We start from the raw sequence: 21,909 nt of genomic DNA, 5'->3' as shown, positions 1-21,909 counted from the left end.
GAGGGGCAGAGAGAGGGAGAGAAAATCCCAAGCAGGCTCCATGCTGTCAGTGCAGAGCCCGACGTGGGACTCAGTCCCACACCCTGAGATCACACCTGAGCTGAAATCAAGAGTCAGATGCTTAACTGACTAAGCCACCCAGGCATAGCTTTCCTTAGTTCTTCTTGAAGGAGAAGGTAGAGACCTATTTAAGAAGATTTGACATATGGGAAGAAAACGATTCAGAAGTCTACAGTTGAATGAGACTTTAGAGACCACCCAGTCCAAAGTCCCAAATAGGAAATAGAATCAAGAATAGGAATGAAATGGTCAGGCTAGAAGGGTTTTAAGAAATGAGATTGGGTAGATTTTGAGGAGTCAGACAAAGGTAGAATTTGAACTGGGTTTTGAAAAGATAGGACTGATCTAAGTGGGCACAGCAAAAGAAGAAAACAAACCAAGGGAAGCTTGAGGGTAGAAATGTGGTGAAACCACACGCCTAAAGAGAGTGGTTGGCTGAGAAATTGGGCAGGAAGCAGACCCAGTGTGGCAACTCTGGGACTTCAGTGTCCCTAACCATGGTAGTGGCTCTCCTTCACAGAGTCCTTATGCTTACAGGATTAAATAATAGAATAATATGAATTCTTTTGCTTGCAAGTTGCAGAAACCCAGTGTATATTAGCATTAACAGGAAAGAGGATTTGTTGAAGGGAGCATGGAGCAGTCAGTCACAAGTTCAAAGAAGAGTTACTCCTGAGTAGCACCAGGGCAACTCCTGAGCACCAGGGCAACTCCTGAGCCTAGAACTACTTATTTGCCTGAATTCACAAAGTAAGGGCTCTATATACCTCATTACTACCCTCCCCACCCTCCAGCTCTACCCCACCCCAAATGTTTGTGAGTTAAGTGGCAATACCCTCTCAGCACATAGGATTTTTTATCGGCACCGGTTCTGCCCTCTGCTGTCCAGATCCCAGAACGTCACCTTGAGCCCTCAAAGCAAAACTTCAACAATCCCTCATTCGCCAGACATTTATTGAGGGCCCACTATGTGCCAAGCACTCATCTAGGCACTCTTGGAATACATAAGTAAAAAAGATCAAAGAAACCTCTGCTCTAACACTTAAGAGCATTTATTATATGTCAGGTAGTGGTCTAAGCATTGTATATACATTAACTCATTCAGCTTGTAATAACCCATATAACAACACTTATTAGTAGGTGTTCCTTATAATTACTTCAGTAGAGCCCACTAGTTCTTCATCTAACTGCTGTACCACATTCAATCCAACTTTGGCACCATGGTACATCCAACCCAGGGTGTGGATCTGAATTGTCCCTTGAAATGAATGGGAAAGTGATCTGGGGAAATGGTAGCAGGGCACTGACACTGATAGGTTGAGGTTGGGTTCCCTAGAAACAGACTTTGAGGCAGGCATTTATTGATGGGGCACTTTTCAGGAAAATCCTTCAAGGGAAAGAGGGAAGTAGATAGGAAAGGGAAAGAACCAAAATGTGTTCTCATGTCCCTGGTCTAATCCTCAGGGAACTGTTCTACATGGCAGGGGCACAAACCACACAGCAGAATTACACCCCCTTGAGGCAAGGGGGATGGCTCTTTATGCCCCCATATACTCAGTCACTGGTTGTGGACCACTCTGGTTGGGAGGGGGGACAAGAGGAAGGTTGTAAGGAGGATCTCATCAATGGAGGGCAATTCTCTGGAGACAGGTGATGGCTGCTAGAGGGGGTACTTAATCTCGGAGGGGCACTTGACAAGAGCTTAGTAACATGACCACCACTGGCTCCAAGGCAAGTAGGCAAATGAGGTTCCTGCCTGGGCAGCGATGTCCTAACCAAATCTCTATTACTGTGGAAGGGAAGAATGGATTTTGGTGGACAGCTAGTGGTCTTCACCCTACCCTCCTCACTCTTTCCCCCAGGACTGGCCATGAAAGAAAAATGTACAGCCTTGTCAAGAAGAAAGAAGTGCTGTTACTCTGATTTGGTCATGTTTTTTGGGGGGTGCAGGGGTTGGAACCTTGTGGGTATAACTAAGCCTGTCCTGGCAGTGTGACTTTTACTCATTTTTTCCCCTGGTATTGGTGACCCTTGTCTCATCTCTCTTTGTAATGGCAATATCCAAGATGTTGGTTTAAGCATAAGGGAAATAGACAAAGCAAGGCTTTCAGCCAGCCTTGTGTAGGAAAAAGAATCTTGTTTCAGGTGCCACTAAGAAACCAAGAATATGATCTGCCTAGATGAAATCAGAGGACCCATCTGTGGCAGTGGTTAAACACTGACAGAGAAGGAGCTCCTGGGGAGCAGGAGAGTCAGAAATTAGTGACCAGGAAAAAGTGAAGAAAAACTAGTTTTGATGTGCAGCCAGTCTCTGCTAAGCACTGTGCTGAGAATTTGCATGTTACCTATTTCACCTTCCCAAAATCTCTTAACTTTTTTAAATCCTCATTTAATAGATGAGGAAACAGAAGCTCAGAGGTGAAATAGCTTCTTTAACATTCACTTAATGCGTGAGGCTGTCTAGATTTTAACACTGACTTGCCTGCATTCAAAGCCCATGTTGTCTCTGATGTGGGAAACAATGGCAGAAGAAAAAAAAAATTAAACTTCCTGACAACTTAACAGCCCATTGACAAGTCCTTGGGACAGGCAGAGTGACCTTCCTCTAGGATCTCAGCTGCCTCGATGATGACACTTTGCTAAGGGCAAAGGCAATCTTAACATTATTCCAAGCTCCAGGATCCTGTAAGTCTACTTAAACATATAAAAATTGCTTTGGAGGGGCACCTGGATGGCTCAGTCGGTTAAGCGTCCGGCTTCAGCTCAGGTCATGAACTCATGGTTTTTGAGTTCGAGCCCCTCATCGGACTCTGTGCTGACAGCTCAGAGCCTGGAGCCTGCTTTGGATTCTGTGTCTGCCTCTCTCTCTGCCCCTCCCCCGCTCATGCTCTGTCTCTCTCTCTCTCTCTCTCTCTGTCTCAAAAATAAACATTAAAAAAAATTTTTTAATTAAAAATAAATAAATAAATAAAAATTGCTTTGGAAACTTCCTTTATCTCTACCCCGCAAGATATATGTTGGCAATCATACTCCAAGCTTACAGCCCCCTGATATACATGTGAAGGGTCTCATGACTGAGTTTTTACTAAACAATAGCAAATGATCTCTTCTTAACAGCAGCTAGCCCTTCAAGGTCCTGGAAACCTTGTTTCCAAAATTCCTTAGAGGCTTACTCTATCCCTAAAACCCTCTCCCAACTTGAAAGTATATAATCAGTCACCCATCACAATCCAGTGCAGCTCTTTCTGCCCAGGGATCCCGTCCCCATGCTTTAATAAAACCACCTTTTTGCACCAAAGATGTCTCAAGAATTCTTTCTTGGCCATTGGCTCTAACTCCAACACCTCAAACTACATCATCCCCACCATAGCTGGCTCCTTTGAGAGTCACATATCCTTTCTTGAATGTAAACCCTTCTAATCTCCCAGCAGACTGTGGCCTCTCGGTTCCCCTTCAGGGATCAAGTAGAGCAATCACAATCTCATCCCTGCCCAGCTTCTTCCATCCTCAATCAAGATGCCTCAAAGAGAAGAGAGGACATTGTCATGATTCTATGGGAATAATAAGCCAACTGGGACGGCTCTCGGGTGAGGGTCCCTGAGTCCCTACAACATTGACTCCAAACACTGGGGACAAGGGGAACAGAGACACCAGCCACAGAATCTGCTAGGAGATAATCTCAAGAAAGCATCTAATGTGAATCATTGCTGCATCTCCCATAGTCAGAGACAGGATGGGATTATTTAAGTACATCTGAAAAGAGCTCTGTGGGACAACTGCAGGCTGACAGTTCTGCTTTTGGTTTATTATGTATTCATTCATTCAACAAATATTTGTTAGGTACTTAGCTGTAGGTAAAGTGTTTGGTACTAAGAGAACAGCAACAAATAAGGTAGGCATGGTCCCTGCCTTCATGGGGGCAAAGATTAGCTCACCACTTCAGGTTTTCTACCTATAAAAGCATTCTATTTCTATGAAGTTTTACTTTGAACCCATCTCTGCCCCTCCCTAACATAGACTGAGGCTACTTTCACCCATTTTACTGCCCGGTTTATGATACTCTGATCATTTTTACCACGTTGTACTCTTTTGGCACGTCTTTTTCCCTCCAAGAAACAATGCAAAGGTGCAGACAGGGACCATGTCTAATGTATCTCTATGCCCCATCAACTAGGATAAAGCCTGGCACAAAGTAGATGCTTAATAAATATTAGAATGGATTAACATTATTATGAGTATTGTGCTACATAACCTCTCACATGTATATGTACTACCAATCTTTCAAACTATTTCTCTCTCCATTATCTCATTTGGTTTAGAGAATTTTGTTCAGTGGTTTCAATTGAAAGTGAATATGAGAGCACTTTGTAAAATTTAAATGGTGAAGCAGGGCATCTGGGTGACTCAGTCAGCTGAGTGTCTGACTCTTGATTTGGGCTCAGGGTATGGTCTCACGGTTCGTGGGTTCGAGCCCTGCATCAGGCTCTGACAGTGCAGAGCCTGCTTGGGATTCTCTCTCTGCCCCTCCCCCAAACCCTCTTGCACGAGCACGTGGGCACGCTCTCTCAAAAATAAATAAACATTAAAAAAAAAAATTTAGCGGTGAAGCATTGTTGTTGAGCTCTCTTGCTAGCCCTTAGGCTGGGATAATTTAGGTGACGTACTTAACATCATGTAGCAGGAGTGTATGCTAGAATCTGTCTCCTGATTTTCATTTCTGGACTTTTCCTTCCTGCATCAAGGGGAAACTGACAAAAAGAGAGGAACAAAGTACTCAGGAAGCCCATGAATGTGAATGCAAACTCCCACGAGTGGATTCAGGGTTCTGTGCCCAGATCTTTCACATCACCCAGCTGCTGGGAATGTGAGCTGCTCCCGGCTCCCAGCCGCATCTCTGTGTGTTGTCCTGGACCACAGATAACTATTTCACCACCCCTCCTGGAGGTGACTCACAACCAATGACAGACTGATGCAGGGATATATAAAGTTCTGGTTCCGTGGCATCAGTTTGGGACAATTCAGTTGCCACCTCAACTCCAGACCTCCTCGTTAGGATCAGATGAGGCTTCAGTTGCAACCACTGTGTGAGTTAGCTTCTCCCTCTGTCTACTCCTGTGTCCTCACTTACTGAGGTACCTGCCCCCCCCAAACCTGCATGCCACTCTCTATCTCAGTCTGGTTCTAAGGGAATCTTTCCCTGGAGATAGAAATGACAGAGGAATGAGAGGACAGAATATACATGGGGGCAGTTAGTGGTTCTAACAAAACCAAAAAGAAGATGAGACAGTGATCAGTTCTTTGAATAAGAACTAGAGAACTTGAGAAAACAGCGTTATGGTCATTGAATAAGAACTAGCCACTAGAGGGCCCAGCACTACAGGTCTAGAGCTCTGCTGCTAAGTTAGAAGCAAAATTCTCATTTTGCCCTTCACTTGGCAGATGCCCAGCATTACTATGTGCACTATGTGCACTAAGTGGCCGAACAGTTCTTGTCCTTTTACCTCGTCCATGAACATCAGTGCCCTAGCCTGTTCTAATACCGTTACCAAGCCCTCTGTTCCATTACATATAAACATACTCCTCCTATAAATCAAGGCTTCGAAAGCCTGTGTTTTTTCCACCCACTCTTCATTGTTCTCAAGGGGTTCAGAAGATCTGAAATGTAGAATTCCAAATGGTTGGTTTGGAAAATTCTCACCCACAAATTGGGAGAATCAGCAACATATTCTCTCTAGTATTGTCCTTTCCCTACCTCCTCTGCTTCCCCAGTTTGGAGTAAAGATAAGACCTGCAAGCTTAGATGTGAAATATAGTGGCCAAGGGAAAAACAGGTTACAGGAGACTTCACAGAAGACGAAAAAGTTTGAGGTGCCTGGGCGGCTCAGGAGGTTAAGCGTCCGACTCTTGATTTCAACTCAGGTCATGACATCACGATTCATGAGATGGAGCTCTGCATTGGGCTCTGCGCTGACAACATGGAGCCTACTTGGGATTCTCTCTCTCCCTTTCTCTCTGCCCCTCCCCTGCTTGTGCACGCACACTCTCTCTCTCCCAAAATAAATAGATAAAAAAATTTTTAAAAAAGAAAAAAGAAAAAGAGGGGCACCTGGGTGGCTCAGTTGGTTAAGAATCCCACTTCAGCTCAGGTCATGATCTCGTGGTTCGTGGGTTCAAGCTCCGTGTTGGGCTCTGTGTTGACAGCACAGAGCCTGGAGCCTGCTTCAGATTTTGTGTCTCCCTCTTTCTCTGCCCCTTCCCTGCTCATGCTCTGTCTGTCTCTGTCTCTCAAAAATAAACATTAAAAAAATGGTTTTTAACTTAAAAAAAAAAAAGAAAAAGCTTGAGAATATGGTGTAATTGAATGAATTAAATCAATTAATTTTTTTTTTCTGCTTAGTAAAAAGACACAGAACATTTTCATCTATACCCTTTTTGGAAGGACAGTTAGTCCTTTGTAGGTTGGGAGGCTTTCTTTACCTCAGGGGAAAAACATTTAGAGGTCCTTTTCCAACATATATATTCTTGAAGGGACAAAGCTGGATTATTTGGGAGGGTGACTCAAAGCCAAGAGGATGAAGGGGTGGTGGGGACCTGCACTTGGCTCTCTCCCAATATTTTTGGCAGTGGTAACTATAAGGATGCCATGGCTTTGGGAGTCATACAGGAACTCTTGGCGGCCAAGTTTAGATTAGAAAGAGTAGATGCCTTGACCAATTGGGCCAGATACATCAGACTACAACACACCTCCCTGAACAGTGAGCTACAACTATGATGGGCTAAAGACACTTCCCCAGGTTTTCTAGGTTGGGGAAGCCCTGAGATTTTGGCATCCCCATAAAAGCTCTGAAATTTTATGTCCCACTAACCTGGTAGGTGAGAGTGAAGCTAAATTTAATTAGATTTGAATTAGAGAAATTAAAATTTGACTTGATTTGATTTAGAAAAAAGTAACGAAATCTAATGTTCTTGCACTCGTTATTGAATAAATCAAATGAGTTCCAATAGTTGGTCCTCTGATATCACAATAGCAAATCTAGTGTGGTCAGGTTTAGTAAAAGGATAGTAATAATCCTTTGAGAGATTACTATGTGTTAAGCAATGCATTATTTCATTTAATCCTCACAATGACCTATGAGGTAGACTGAGACAGAGGAGCACAGTGGGTCACCCTAGGTCACATGGCTAGTAAATGGCAGAACCAGGTTTGTTGGATTCCATGTCTGTCTGACTTCTACAGCCACTCATTCCCTGCCATCTAGCCATGTTTTCACTGACATCTAATCCATCACTCCCTAATTCATTTAGCCAGATAGCCACTTAGACAACAAATGATATTAATGCAGTGCTTCTGTTACTGGAACAGTGAGATAGATCTACCAGTAGTTCGAAGAACAAAAGAATCTTAGAATTATAGAATGTTTGCACTCGCAGCTGGTCTAGTGGGAAGAGCAAGAGCTTTAGAGCCCTGTGGGCTAGCTTGGAATCCTGGCTATTCACTCCCTACGTGACCTTGAGTAATTTATTTGACCTCTTTCATTCTCAGCTTCCGTATTTGTATATCACAAATAATAGTACGCATATATTTTCACTAGACTGATGTGAGGATGAGAAATAATATTAGAGACAACCTTTCTCTTTCTCTCTCTAGATACACAAACACACACGCACAGGAGCAGCTACATAATGTATGGGGCCCAGTGCAAAATGAAAATGCAGAGCTCCTTGTTTAAATATTACTAAGAATCAAGATGAGTCAAGAGTCAAGATGGTGACAGCAGATGGTAACCATTGATTAAGTCAAGCATGGGGCCCTTCTAAAGTCAGGACCCTGATGGCATGTCAGTGCATGACACAGAGTAAGTGTGCAATAAATGGTAGTCCTTTTTTCTCTCTAGATCATTGATTTCAAACCTCTCCTTTTGCAGATGAAGAAACTGAAGTCCAAAAATGATGAAAAATGCAAATTAGTGGCAAAGATGTGACCACAACCCAGACCTCCTCTGTTCCCAGTCAGTAGTCTTTACCTCAGCATTTCCTAAGTGTGGTCTGTGTGGTAATAGATATTCCGTGAATAAAAGTTTCCATTTGTAAGCAAGTTTGAAAAACATTGGACTAAGGCTAAACAGATATCTTTTGCAGAGCTCTTCAGAGACTTTTCTATGAGCAACATGAATCTTCAAGACAAGGATATAATATGGAACATTCCCTCAAAGTATCAATACGGAATCCTTTCTCAAGAGCATATTGGAACTCTTTTGGAAATGCTGTTCAACCAGTGCTGCAGAGCAGTGGAAGTTTCCATGGATTTTGATCTGTGGGGTGTGGTTGTTCTTAGTCTAAATTAGGAACAAATATATTCCTTCCATTAGGCCTTTCTGTCGGCATCTCTGCCCTGGCTGATTTGTAAGCCTGAGGTTATAAAAATACTGAAAACCAGACTCCAGGAAGAGCATACTTGTTTAGAGTCACCCAGCTGCATTCGAAGGGACATCACATCCACTCTACCCTTCCTCCAGGAGCAGGAATATACAGACAAAACATACGCATGACCCCCAAATTCTTTCCATTATAAGTAATTTGCTCACAGCCACCACATTTTAAAAGTAACAGCTAAAGGCCCATGTGATGGTACCCAAGAAGCCGGGAAATCATGCTTCTTGTCTTAGCCCCTCCACTTATTATTAGCCATTTGACCTACATGGTTAATTCATCTTCTCATCTTATTTTTGTTGAAAACCTTCTTGCATCAAATTAATTTCTCCCTTCTTTGAACTACCACACATTTGTATTTTGTCTGTGACACTCCTTCCTTCTCCCCAGGCCTTTGAGAATCTCTATGAAACACAGTTTGAGAATCAGCACACTAGATGATCTCTATAGTTCCTTTCAGCTCTAATACTCTGTTATTCACATTTTTATATAGTTTTGCAAGCTCTTGCCTCTACCTCTTAAAAAAAGGACACTAGCTCCTTGAGAAATGTTCCTCTTAATTCCTGGGAGACCCAGAGAGTGATTCTCACATGCTGTGTTGTTGGGATGCCAGGTGACACTGACCCTTCTGGGGTCCCCAGTGCCCAGAACCTATTATACGGATTGTGCAGTGGAGAGAACACCTTTCTCCCCGTATCATGTTATACTTTGTCACATGGGCTTCCAATAGGTATTATTTATGCCCTTTGACTCAGACTTTTATTAAAGCATCTCTTCTATATTTTGCTGATTCGTCCTCACCCCCATTCCCCTCCACAAATTACTAAGCATGTGCCAATGGTAGGGGTAAGGCTGCATCGAGGCTAGGAAACCAATCTGTGATAAACCTAATGTTGAACTTAGACTCCTCTTTGATTCTGAAGATTCTGTGACTGGATCCACATTGCCTATAATCCTCACTTTCCTTGGGATAAGTTCCCTCCCAGGAGACACCTAAAGCCCTGATGAAAAATAGACCTTTGGTGAGTTGGCCCAACTAGGTTGGAAGTGCTTTTTTGGGACCTCCAGGAAGCAGATGGCAAGACAGAGTAAGCAGTCCAAGAGGGGTGCCTGGGTGGCTCAGTCGGTTAAGCGTCCAACTCTTGACTTCCACTCAGGTCAGGATCTCACGGTTCATGAGATCAAGCCCCTCATCAAGCTGTGCACTGGCAGTGCGGAGCCTGCTTGGGATTCTCTCTCCCCCCCCCCCTCTCTCTCTGTCCTCTCCTTGCTCTCTCTCCCTCTCTCTCTCAAAATAAATAAACTTTAAAAATTTAAAAAATAAATAAAATTAAAAAGTGCAATAGAGTTACTGGGAGAAACACTTTGTAAAAGATAAAGGGGAAAGGAAAGAGGAAAGCCTCAGACTGCAATGCAGTTCTGACACCGGTGAATGGAGGAGGAAGGAAGGAAGATTGGCCGAGAGCATAATAATAATAATAATAAATAATGCAGCTCTGAGAAAGCTGCAGGGCAGACTGCCCATTAGAGGAACCCCACATTGGGCAGGAAAGGCTTGGCTCTAGCACATCTGCAGTGCCCTGTCACTGACAGGGAGAAGGACAGGGAAAGCAGGACTGGTGTATCAACACTGGTAGATTCCAAAGATGCTACAGCTAGAGGCTGTCAGCTAACTATACTCCTCCCAGGAGGCTCTCTGTATGGGAAATCTGAGCAGTGCACTCCCTATGCCTGCCACACTGGACATGCACACACCTGTGTGAATTCAAAAATGGGCATAGTTTAAGCTCAAACTGAGGCCTATTTTACATATTTATGACAAATATTTATTGGACCTATACAAGATATTGCACTCAACACTGTAATACCCCTGCCCTCTCCAGTGGAATGACTGAATCTGGGAAGATTTCAAATAATTGGGTGGGTTTTTATTACCTTTATTGTCAACAATAGGCATGTATTAATAGCCTATAGTATATATTAATACTGTGTCAAGCGTAGTGCAAAAGAGAACAATCCTTACAGAGCTCAAGGTAGGTTAGCAATCAAATATCCCTCACCCCTGGGGAGCTCAGAGGAGACTTTTGAAGACTTTCCTCGTGCTAATGACTGGATGCTCCAAGGACAAAGGATCCTTTTAGTAGAACTGGCCTTGGAGGTTACCAGAGAGACCTTGAAACTGATCTGGCAGCCTACCAGGTGGCACAAGGGCATGCTCCACCCTCAGGACCCTGCCAGCCAAGATTCAGGATTTGCTGAAAGGCAGGCCCAACACCTGTTGTGGCTCCTGGATTAGAGTCAAAATTTGAGAGACACAAGGTAGGGAAGAGGAAAGAACTGGGAAAGAGGAAATTATAGCTAGAAAGATAAGACGGGGGGGGGGGGGGGCTTTTCACAACCACGCCAAAACTCATCCCAAACTAATCACCTGGCAAAACAGATAGTGTCGGGGTGGGAAGAGTACTGGGCCTGACATCTAAGCTCAGTTTCTAACTCCCTGGCTGACCTTTGTCATTCAATGCCCCTCTGGGCCTGTGCTCCTTAGCTGTAATCTGCAGAACTAGGCCAGGCATTCTTTAATGTTCTTCCATTTGAACAGTCTAAGATTCCAACAGCTTCCCTAAATTAATCTTGGAAGAGTCTGCAGAAAGGCAGGAAAGAGAAGGGGTACAGAGTGAAAAGAATTTCCAGCGAAGCCAAGAATAATATGATATGATATGATATGATATGATATGATATGATATGATATGATATATGATATGATATGATATAATATAATAATTATTATAACAACACAACATAACAAGCATTATGATAGGCAGTAGAGTGTAGGAAAGAGGACCAGTAACATCTCTAAAGTGGAGCTAAATTCATGATCGAGACATCCAGGGCATCGAAATGTGACTCTGTTCTATCTTTATATAGAGGTGCAGATGATCTGGGAAGGAAAATAGTTCTCCAGTCAGCTGGCTCTAAAAGATCTAATATTCCCGTACATTTCAACAATACACAAACCCCCAATGTTGCCAAAGCCAAGGAGATGGAACTGTCCCTGTCCTTTACTGAACCTTCAGTTTTCTCTTATAAAAACAAGCCATGCTACTCCCCTTTAAGTCTGCATTTGCTGTTTATTTTTACCTAGATAAGAATGCTGGGAGAGGAAAGCATAGTGTGGGATTTCTTTCAGGTCCAGTATTTTAGGATTCTAAGAGCAACAGGGTTCCAGGTGCCCTTCTCATTTATTTCTCCTACTGAGCTAAGTACCACAGTTTAAAATAAAAAACAAAAAATTGCAGGCAAGGGAATGGCATAATTAGCAGCCAATCAGGAGAAGGCTCCATAATCCGCAGGCCTTCAGATATAGTACCTTCCAGACTAGCTTCTCCCGGAGAGGATCGGGTTTTCCCTTGGGGTTTCTTCCTTTTTGAATTAAGCACCACTGAGGGCTACAGTCCAGAAACACAAACTCTTAACCTAGTCTCCAGCAAGATAAACAGGTCTAGGGAGATTGTATGACCTGCAGGGAGAGAGTGCTCTAGGTTCCCTAAGAGACCAGGCTAAAGTGAAGGGAAAGGGTATATTGTCCACGAGGATACAAGAGCAGCCACAGGAGGGCCATGCAGCCTAAATAAATAATGGCCTGTTTGGCAGCAGACCCAATTCTAGGACATGCTGGGGCCTACAGGTAGGGAGTCTGCTAACTCACTTTTGCCCTTTAGATCTCAGCTTAAACATTATTTCTTCTGGGAAGCAGGGTGCCACACACAGTTGTGCAGGTTGCAAACTGCACATACTTAGGGTATGCCAATTACAGCATAGCTATTACAGATTTATATATTTTTATTACAATTTTATGGCAGTTGGCAGCTAAGTATTTTGAGGAAAGGGCACCTTTTTTTTCTGAGTCCCAAACAGGTAACCATATAAGCTGTCAGTGACCCTTCTGTGGAGCTTTCACTAACTCAGATCGGGTTTAATGCCACTCTTACCTGCTTCAGAAGGACCCTGTACTCTCTCTATGTTCACATTTACCATACTTTATTATAATTACCTGTTTACTGGTCTATATTCACACTGTTTTATCAGCTTCCTGAGAGAAGAGACTATGTCTTGTTCAACACTGTACCCTGGATCTAAGAATGGTGCTTGGCTCTAGCACAGGCTCAATGGTATTTGTTTGTCTTATATTTATTTATTCTGGGGAGAGTGCAAACAAGGGAGGGGCAAAGAGAGGGGGAAGAGGATCTGAAGCGGGCTCTGTGCTGACAGGTTGACAGCAGTAAGCCCAATGTGGGGCTTGAACTCATGACCTGTAAGATCATGACCTGAGCTGAAGGTGGACACTCAACTGACTGAGCCACCCAGGTGCCTCTTAGTGGTATTTATTGAACTAATGAGCAACATATTCTGAGCCAGTCCAGTGCTCTTGCCCCAGTGGACAGAAAGTGTGGCATAACAGAAACCGTACTAGCCACATCCTGGATTCAAGACCTTGCTCTACCTCTTACAAACTATGTGACTTTCAGCAGGTCACTGCACCCCGGTAGCCTTAATGCAAAACAGGGATAACCCTACCCTCTCCACCATGGAGGATTACTGTGAGAAGCAATTTGAAATTACCACCTGGTAAATTGTAAAAATACTAAGCAGGAGAAGTAAGGGGCTGTTTCAGGAAAGCTGGATCTATGAGGGGCTCAGGACCAGGAGTAGCCTTATCTCTGAACACAGTAAGGAGTCACCTTCAACAGAAAACAAGAGTTTCTGGGTCAAGCAATACTTTTTTGGTTGCTGGGGACAGAAACCCAAAAATGTCAAAAGGCAAATTTATTCCCTCATACAAGGGGAAAGTTGTAACTGGGTTTTCAGGACAAATGGAAACAGGCACAATAATGCCACAAAGTGCTCTGCATTCTCATTCTCCTCCCGCTTCTGCCCATCCTACCCTCCTACTCTCCCAGCCCTTTGCCTTTCTTTCTTGTCAGCCTTAGGGGTACAGCAAAGGACATGGCTACCACTAGCTCCTGACTCCATCTCACAGCTTTGACATCTGAGAAGGACACTTTCTGAGAAGGATAAACCCCTCCTCTTCATCCCAATTTGCAAAATCTCCCTTTGCCCTGGCTTGAGTGACACATTGCCTCTGTGCCAAGGGTGAGGGATACTATGATTTCCACACCTATGGGAATCACATGATTAGAGTGGGGGAATCAGTGTTCAAGCAGAAGGGAGGCTACCGTTCCAAGAAGAGAAGGTGGGTGCCAGCCAGACAAAACAATAGATGTCCACTGCAGTTTTCTAAAGATCATTCCCATCCTGAGACCTGAAATGTGACCATTTGTGATCACTTAGCTTTGGTTTGGGTTCTGCTCCTCTAGGCTTATTTTTTCATATACCTTCTCCAAGTTCCTTACAACAGAAGGAGACCAGAAGGGTGACAAGAGCAGGGAGACAGGCAACTAAGTGAAAAGTTAGAGTCCACTCTCCTCACAAACATTCAATAAATAATCAGAGGAGCAAGCTTAGTTCCCTTTATAGAACTGATCCTACAGTTCACCTGCTCAACATCAGATCCTAAAATCCTCTGTGCTTTGGTCAGGTTGGGGCTCAAATGACAATGTTACTGAAATGGAATACTATTCAGCCACACAGACCACTTTCACTTTCTATTCTGTAGCATTCCTTTCTTGTTTCTTTTCAAATACAGTTGACCCTTGAACAACACAGGAGTTAGGGGCACTGACATTCTCTACACAAAGATCTGAGTATAACTTTGACTCCCCCCAAATCTCTAACTACTAAAAGCCTACTGTTGACCAGAAGCCTTACTGATAACATAAACAATTAATTAACACATTTTTTGTACATTATATGTATTATATACTCTATTCTTACAATAAGCTACAGAAAAAAATATATATATATTTTTTTAATGTTTATTTTTGAGACAGAGGGAGACAGAGCACGAGTGGGGGAGGGGCAGAGAGAGAGGGAGACACAGAATCTGAAACAGGCTCCAGGCTCTGAGCTGTCAGCACAGAGCCCGATGTGGGGCTTGAACCCACGAACTGTGAGATCATGACCTGAGCTGAAGTCAGACGCTTAACCGGCTGAGCCACCCAGGCGCCCCCAAAAATATATATTATTAAGAAAATTGGAAGGAAGAAAAATTACATTTGCAGTACTGTACTGTATTTACTGAAAAAAATCTGCACATAAGTTGTACCCTTGCTGTTCAAACCTGTGCTGTTCAAGTCAACTGTAGTCTAACACACACAGGCTGGAGATGGAGAAATCATCTCAGAGAGGGGATATTTCTTACCAAACACCATATACCAAGGCAGTTAATGGCCAAACCAAGATCAGACTCCATGTCATCTGACACTTGCTTTTCACATAAAATATTTATTTATTTAATTAATTAATTTGAAAGAGAGAGAGAGCATATACAAGAAAGAGGGGCAGAGGGAGAGACAGAGAATCCCAAGCAGCCTCCACACTCAGCACAGAACCCAACACAGGGCTTGATCTCACGACTGCAAGATGATGACCTGAGCCAAAATCAAGAGTCAGAGGCATTCAACCAAATGAGCCACCCAGGAGCCTTTGTTTTTCCCAATATACCACCTTTTGTTTTTCTGAACATTTATGACCTGAAATATGAGCTATCCCTTAATCTCACCCTTTTTCCATTCTTTTGTCTCTCTGGGTCACCTATTCAATGCTTTCTCTAGGTCAGTTTTACTATATTACTATTCAGTCACCTCTAGGTCCCAGTCAACTGCTGTTGTCTTATCCTTAACTGTCGGGAAGGAAATTCCAATAGCAGAGGGAACCCTTCACCCCCCTAATTATGCAGTATTCTCTACACTATTCCTCAATGTGAACCCACCATTTAAACAAACTAGTCTTGCCTTGTGGCAAATTTTCAGGCATCATCTTGGCAAACTCTTAGTTATCTCTCAGATATCCATTTAGATCACTTTGTTTCAGGAAGCGAAATATATCTTATTTGGTCTGTCTCCTCAGTCTGGATCAGAAGTACCTCCTATAAGCACCCATTGTATCCCAAACTTCCCTCAACAAAACATTCATCTCCCTGGACAGTAACTTCCTGCCTACTTTGTCTCTAATTCCCCACTCCATTGTAATTCTATGAGAACAGAAACCATTCTAGTTTCCCTATACTATTATTTTCCCCAGGACCCATCGAAGGGCCTAGCACATGAAAATGCTGCATAAATATTTACTGAATGAATGACTAGAACTCTGACTCCATGGTTCCTAATTATTTGCATAGTAGTGATCAAATGACAAAAAGATGTTAATACTTCATAATTGAACACATTATGTGTATGTCAAGGACTTATGTTAAAAGAACCCTTTGTACCAGCTATCACTATAATAAAAATTTTCTGTTTATAACATGGAAATGAAAAAAAAAATCAGCAGTCCATGCACAAAACTTCCCAAGATTCTTAAAATGTTTGCTATTGCTACAGGCAAACATCATCACCAGAGTCAAAAACCACCTTTTTGACATTACCCTCACCTCAAGAGTAGTCAGGACTTCTGCCTCTGGTGTCTTCCTTAGTCTACTTGGTGTCCACAAATGGAGTGCTTGCTATGAGTCAGTCCCTGTTCTAACTTTTTACATGTATCATCTCATTTAATTCTTATAACAACCCTAGGAAGAAGGTTCTATTTTCATTACCTTTTAACAATGGGAATTTCAAGACACAGGAAGGTTCTGTGACTTGCCCAAAGCTATAAAGTGGTCTAAGATTCAAACCCAGCTTTTGTTCTTAATCACTATGCTATAAGATTTTCTTTGTACTGTTTACCCCCTTGACAACAACCTAATTTACACTGGCCTGTTCCTGTTATCCAAACACACCTTGGACTTTCCAACTCCATGCATCTAGAATATCCTTCTATTAAGAATTCAAGATAGATTATCTTATCAAATACTCCTATGTTATCAATAGCAAAGTCGTAGTATGTGTCATAGAAAGATTACCAGCATTGAAACAAGGAGGACCTAAAGCCAAAGCCTGGCTGTCTCAGTCATCTGTGGGTATATAATAAATCACTTCATAATAGCAATTTACTACTTCTCACAGTTATGTGAGTCAGCTGGGCAGTTCCTCTGCTGGGTGCACCTGAGCTCACTCATGGGCCTGCGTTCAGCAGGAGTGTCTGTGGGGTTAGAAGGCTTGTCATGATCTCACTTACATGTCTGGGTTTGCTTGGGCACCTTCCACATGGCCTCTCGCACTCCAGATGTATGGTGGTCTTGGTGACAGGAGCTGAAAACAATTTGTGGCCGTATTTAATTTACCTCACTTCCTAGTTGGTTGACCTTGGGCAATTTACTTTTTCTCTCCTGAGATCAATTTCCTTATCTGTGAAACTGTGAAAGTTAACCCCAGGTGTCTCAGGTTCTCCTAAGTATTAAGTGAAATAATACATGTCAAGTACCTAACAAACTCCTTGCCATATAACAACTATTTATTCAATGTTAGTTTCCCTTGCTCTAAATCATTAGTTATTTGACATTTCTAGGGCATGGAGTGAACCCATGCCTTCCTCCCATTCCCCATAATCTCTTTCCAGTCTGCTTAAATCCTATAGTTCAATCAAAATTAAATGCTACTCAAACTTTCTTTAGAAAAATTTACAAAATCAGTAGCCTTCAATAACTGTCTATATTAGTAAATTCCGAAGTTCTGTGCATAAATTAACGGTTCTCAGCCTTTTTTTCATATCCCCATAGAAACAATAAAGTTACATGTGAAATGATTTATTGTTATGCACAATGTATCCTTTCTGGCTAGCTGGATATAATTCTACCCTTTTTTCCCCAACTTAAGCATACCGAAATGTGATGTCTTTATTGTCCTTATAATCTGCTCTAATTTATTTTATAAAGGCAAATAATTTATAAAATTTGCTTCATTATTAGAAACAAATTACTTGCAATGGTTCACTGGTCTAAATCACTCATTTGACCCTAAGCACATGACCCTTTGTTTTTAAATCTTTTAAAGGATACATCCTGTTTTCCTGACTAGATTTAAAACACTAATAAAACCAAAGACTTTGATTTATATACATTCACACATATAAATAGATGCATTTATACTTAATTTATCTTGTAGTTCTATCATAGTGCATTAAACATAATAGAAGGGCAATGCATATTTGTCATATACTCGCTGTTGAGGTTTGTGTCAACAATGAGCAGGAAGAGGCTTAGAACAGTGGGAAAAAAAACTGGATGTACAAGCACAGGTTCCAAAGTTTATGTGCCAGCTCTCGGGCTCTGGACCAAGTAGTTACTCCCTTATCCCTTGAACTTCTCTGGTATAATGGCAGAAAACACTGGATGAAGAGAGTGAGGGCCCTTGGGTACTCAAAACTCATTATCTTAGGCCAGTGAGTCCTAAGTGTGTGTGGAGGTTACTTTTTATCAAACTGAACAGGCCTGATCCTTCTCTTCTCTTACTAGATATACCCTAGAATGGGAAGGCAAGAGAGAAAGATAAATTTGGACTACATTCTCTTGGTGAGAACTGCAACAGCACCAGACTTTGAGTTTATTCAGTGTAGTTAAATCTTAATAGCTTTGTGCAGTTGCAGGGAGACAGAGCCTTTCTCTATATCTCCACAATTATTCTGATTACCGAGAGCTATTTTTATTAAATTGAACCAAGTTACTGTTTTCACAAAGTAGATTTCTCATCTCCAGGGGACTGGAGAGGGAAATATAGACATTCATAGGGATTATAAGCTCTCTACAGTCTATTTGAAAAACCCACCTTGCCAATTTCCTAACCGTGTAATCATTTCCTTCAATGCTTTTCTTCCTTATCACCATCAACTCATAAAAGTCCTTACAATGATATGAGTTTGCAGAATGCCTGGAAGATAGCAAAACGTTTGCTGCTTAACTAATCTCCAAGTGCATAAAGGACTGCTCTCTCCGTGATAATTCACACTAACAGTTTGTTATGGTTATATTTATATCTACCACAGTAGGAGACACCAGAAGGTGCTTAATAAGTGCTTTTGGATTGTCTAGAATGACCTGTACATCTTGGTTCTTTTCCGAAGCAGTGGAGAAAACCTGAGAATTTAATCCAACTGTGGCTCTTAGGCGCCCAGAGGGAAGTCTCTTATGAAAAAGAAAGAGGATTAAACCTTAGGGAAGTTGTTAGCAATTTAGCATTTCTGAGTCAGGTGGGAGCATCTAATTTGCTCAGTAAAGAGAGCAACTTCAGCTCCAGGGCGTGGCAACAACAAAGCTATACTAATACATAGCCCTCACATTTATTTAGCCCTTTATTGGTTACAAGATGTTTTCGTATCTCTCGTCTCACTTGAGCCCCCGGCAACCTTATCAGGCAGATGTTATTTATCTTAATTTTACAGAAGCAGATGCTAGGGCATAGGTGGCTTATATGACATGCCCAAAGTCACACAGCTAGGAAATGGCACAGCTAGAACAGGTACCAAGATATTCCTAGTTGAATTAATCAGGGCCTTTTCAAGACAGGAAAGAAACTTGACATAAAACAGTTTAAGAAGGAAATAAACTTTTGGCTTATAATAGTTAGGAAGGCATAGACGATATTTCGATGATCTCCCCCCAAGATCTGTTCCCTTTTCTCTCGGTATCTCCCCTATTTGTTTTCATTATCCATGCTCCCCCTCCATCCCTACTGTGGCACCCATGTGCTTTGGGGGAAACTGACCTACTCTTGATTGGAAGAGAAAAATTTATGCTCAGGTTTACACTCAGCACAATCCCACTTCCTGGCCATAGTTACTGGTTCAAGGATGGGCCTGTGATATTGTGTGGACCAATGAGAAGCAAGGAGAGGTTTGTTGAGAGTTTTCAGAAAAAGAATTTCCTGAATTTTCTGAGAAAGTATTTGGAAGCAATTGCCTCCCACCAGATGTGAGGGGAATGGATATAAGCCTTTTTACAACTATGTAGATATTCAGACCCTAGAATATGGATGGCACTGTGGATGGCAAACAAGGTCTATGGTACATTGTTAAACTACTCGATCAACTGATTCCAGGGGCACCTGGGTGGCTCAGCTGCTTGAGTGTCTGACTTCAGCTCAGGTCATGATCTCACTGCTCGCGAGTTGGAGCCCTGCATCAGGCTCTGCGCTGACAGCTCACAGCCTGGAGCCTGCTTCACATTCTCTGTCCTCCTTTCTCTCTGCCCCTTTCACACTCATGCTCTGTCTCTGTCTCCCTCAAAAATAAATAGTAAAACATTAAAAAAAAAAAACAACACTAATTCTGAAGCACAACCTATCTCTGGACTTTGCAGTTTCATAAGCCATGAGCTACCTTAGTATACTTCATGGCAAGTAACAGAAAACTCAACTCAAATTGGTCTAGACACGAATGGGCTTCCTGATACTTGCCTGTTTGCCACGCAGTACATTAATGTAACTGAAGGAATGGAAGGAGGGGTTTGAGAAATGAGGGCTTTGGGGACTGGAATTGATATTTCCATGGCACCAGGACTTTTCCTCTTCATCTTGCATTCTCCTTCTCTCTCATTCTCCTCTACTGCAGACATGCCTCTTCCACTCTGTGGCAAGTAAATCTGTCACCTCAGCATATGAGTGTGTGTGCTGACAGGAAAGAGAGGCCTTTCAGATTGAATACTCTGAGCAGAGTCTATTGAAGAGATTATACACAAAGATATGGATAGAAATACCACAAAGGATAACGTAGGGCCCCAGAGTTAGAAATTGCTTGATGAGGAGATGTCACTTCTGCAAAACCTATAGGGATGAGGGGAGGTAGCAGTTTCTGGAATCAGAAACAAGAGGTGCCTGGGTGGCTTAGTCCGTTAAGCATCCGACTCTCGGTTTCAGCTCAGGTCATGATCCTATGTTTCGTGAGTTTAAGCCCCGCATTGGGCTTCAAGCTGACAGTGAGGAGCTTGCTTGGGATTCTCTCTCCCGCTCTCTCTGCCCCTCCCCCATGCCCTCTCTCTGTCTTTCTCAAAATGAATAAACTTTTTAAAAAAATTTAAAAAAAAAAGAAATCAAAAGGGCTTGTGGAGAGAATCACCTGACATCAATTATATCAAAGGATAAATCAGATTGCATTCCAATTTCAATCTCCTCCTTCTTTCAGTTACCTGCTGGTGTTCCCCATTGGCCAACCAGACTAGAAGCAGAAGAAAAGAAGCCTGTGGAGGCACTCCATATAGGTCAGCCTCCTGAGGCACAGTGGGCTGTAGAAGGGTGGAAGGCAGACTTAGAGGGGCATATGGAAGACATCTGGTACAACAAAGTTAGCAACCTCTACAGAATGACAGCATTTTTTAAAATTAAGTAATCTCTATGCCGAATGTGGGGCTCAAATTCATGATCCCAAGTCCCATGCCCTACTAACTAAGCCAACCAGGTGTCCTCAGAGCAGTTATTTACGTTATCTAAATGTCAATACCAGTGAAAGGAGTCTGGCCCTACTTGGGAGAGTGGCTAACTTCTTGAATTAATTGTGTAAACATATAAATAATTCCTTACCCCCAACAAACACTCTGTGGAAGAGTGTATCAGGGAGAGGTTTATTATAAAACATAAATATCACCATGAATGAGCAGAATATTCAGGTCTTACATGGTTTTCCACTGACCTTTTTAATTGATGCAAGTTAAATACAAGCCTAGGACTAACATAAGCATCTTGGATCAGTATAGCAGTGTTATGGTGGGCAATCACATTATTATTGTTATTGTTATTATTATTATTATTAGGTTATGGCAGTATTTTTATTACTGCTAAAGCAAAGTATTATTATAATTGTTATTACTAACTGTAGCTTAATGGTTAGAAGAAGGACTTTTGGTCATAACAGTAAAAACTAAAAACAACTTAAATTTTCTTACGTTCTCACAATGGAATATTAACCAGGAATGAAAATAGTGCCAACAAAATTTTGGTAACACAGAAAATCCCACAAGATAATATAGACATTAAAATCTTTTTATAAAAATAAAAAGTAAATAAAACAATATAAGTGATAAAACACCTCCTCCCCAAAAGCAAACATAAAAACAAAATTTGAGAGGGTGGGTGTCTTTGAGGGGGAGGCAAGGGGATGGGATAGGGATGGAGAACTTAGGAAATGTAAGTTATCTGTTTTTAATTTAGGTGGTAGGTTCATGATCTTCATTTTATTAGTACAGAAAAATAAATGAATACAACTAAGGTTCTTCGCTGGACCAATGATGACAGTGTATCTATCATAAACTGATGATTATATTTAATCCAATACTCTCTACTTAGGAAAAACAATGTTCTTCACCAAGAATAATGTTCATAACATTATTAAAATTTTTCATTTGTAAAAGCAAAAAACTGAAAATAATGCAAATGTCTA

Source organism: Herpailurus yagouaroundi, unplaced genomic scaffold, assembly GCF_014898765.1.
Source record: "Herpailurus yagouaroundi ecotype Mexico unplaced genomic scaffold, PumYag 180, whole genome shotgun sequence".
Taxonomy (NCBI): domain Eukaryota; kingdom Metazoa; phylum Chordata; class Mammalia; order Carnivora; family Felidae; genus Herpailurus; species Herpailurus yagouaroundi.
The sequence above is the reverse complement of the archived record's forward strand: the minus strand, read 5'-3'. Positions refer to the sequence as shown.